The sequence below is a fragment of the Schistocerca serialis genome, chromosome 10 (genome assembly GCF_023864345.2).
Source record: "Schistocerca serialis cubense isolate TAMUIC-IGC-003099 chromosome 10, iqSchSeri2.2, whole genome shotgun sequence".
In the NCBI taxonomy this organism is placed as follows: Eukaryota; Metazoa; Arthropoda; class Insecta; order Orthoptera; family Acrididae; genus Schistocerca; species Schistocerca serialis.
Window position 1 is genome coordinate 126047813 of NC_064647.1, and position 2275 is coordinate 126050087.

Here is a 2275-nt window from a genome sequence, read left to right on the forward strand (position 1 = left end):
CGAGTCTCAGTCGGGCACACAGTTTTAATCTGCCAGGAAGTTTCATATCAGCGCACACTCCGCTGCAGAGTGAAAATCTCATTCTGGAAACATAACAATAGTTATCACAAGTAACGGACAAGAACGTAGTAAACATTACATCTCAAAAAATATACGCGCATAACACTTGAGAAAAAGTGTTAAATGAAATGTACCAGCTTATTTGTTTTCTAAAAAAGTAGACATATAATGTAGTCACTACATGTTCTAACTATTTTCCTATGTTTCATAGTCTAAGATTTACTCCAGCGTTTAAGTATATGAAGGATGACATACTGCTTGTGAAGACGGAGCAATGGTTTCACAAATATTTATTTGCCGTATGTAGATAAAATAGTACTTTGAAAGTACAGACATGTTGATTAACAATCATTGGTGGCGTGACGTAAAGTTATTAACGAACTAGCGGAAATTCAGTGGTTAACGAGCTGTATAGGCGGACTTAATGCTGATGACAGCAGTTGATGTTGTCAAAGCTATAGATAAAAAAAATACTGGCGTAATGAAGAAATCAATCTCCATGGCATAAATACAGAAGAGTGTAAACAGAACTGTAAATAAACTAGATACCTATATAAGAGAGGGAAAATTTTCACACGTAGTGTATGCAACCGGATGGGCTATGGTGGTCTTCGATAAACATCGGACACAGTAAGTAGGACAGGCACTTTCGTGCTATCGCTACAGCTTATGTGTCTTTCGGTTTGAGGTTGAGCCACATTCGTTAATCCGAGGTAGTAAATCCGTTTGGCAGTCATAAGAACAAAGAATTATGTCCTACTAGAGAGTAATGTGAAATAAATCATTCAATACATGTGTATACATTTACACAAAGAACCTGAAAATCTAAATAAAGCAATGCACGAAGACAGTTGAGTACATTTTAAGTCCATGGTCGCATACTCAAGTCATTTCGATGACTGTACACATGATAAGCTGTAAATGTAAATAGTAATGTCAAACTGTTAAGAATAAAATTTGTATAAAAACTATAAAGTTATTCTAGGGAAGAGAAAAAAAATTCCGATCCGTTGGGAACACGCAAATCAGTAAACTGCGAGGTCTATACTAAAGCACGACAAATGTGTCGTAGTGTGCACGACTGTATGAGCAAAGTATACGTGTTAACGCACGTAAGGCAACTGTGGACGCTCACGTGAGTCATAAACACAAGTGGTATATGTGCAGGGACTTACGGTTCAAATGGCTCTGAGCACTATGGGACTCAACTGCTGAGGTCATTAGTCCCCTAGAACTTAGAACTAGTTAAACCTAACTAACCTAAGGACATCACAAACATCCATGCCCGAGGCGGGATTCGAACCTGCGACCGTAGCGGTCTCTCGGTTCCAGACTGCAGCGCCTTTAACCGCACGGCCACTTCGGCCGGCTTGGACATACGGAACAAGAACGCAAGTATAGCGGTGGTCGCTTACCTTGGGTGTTCTCGAACAGTGAAGTGCGGAGCAAATCCAGTGGCAGGTGCTGTAACGGATGGACTCTTCAAAGCAAAGTAAAGCACTTCCAACATCACAGCGTGAGTCACTTCGGCAGTGTAGACACCGCAAACACGAATGAGAAGACAGGGCAGCGGCGACTGCTGTTAACGGCCGCGACAGCATGGATCGCAGCAAAAGTCAAATGACACTTTTAAAATGTACGCTCTTGAACAGTGGAGTTATGAACCAACTAGAAAGTGTGATTAAAGCCTACCATACAAGGACGTTTTAAAAAGTGCGTGTGCTCGTGATTATTGAATCTCTAGACACTATTAAGTAAAAGACTAAATATCTCGTCCTAGGGGGAACTCGGAGGTTAACCAACTGTATAGCCAGACTTAATGTGACGACAGCTATTGGTCTTGTCAAAGCTATAGATTAAAAAAATACTGGAGTAATGAAGAAATCAATCTCCATGGCATAAATACTGTTCGCGAAAAACTAAAGATGAAAGAACCTTACCTCATAATATAATACGAACGCTCATTATGTTAACCGAGATACCCGATAACTAATACGGATCGAATAAATACTAGCAGACAAGTTAAAAACAACCATGTAAAACCATGGTAAAACACAAATGCGATGAACTTGGACTATTTTTCTTGTTTTTTTTTTTATGTTTGGTGCCGCCCGCCAAGAATTCGTCTCCTATACTAAACTTTTCATCTCAGAGTAGCGATTGCAACCTACGCCCTCAGTTATTTTCCGGCTGTATTCCAACCTCTGACATCCTC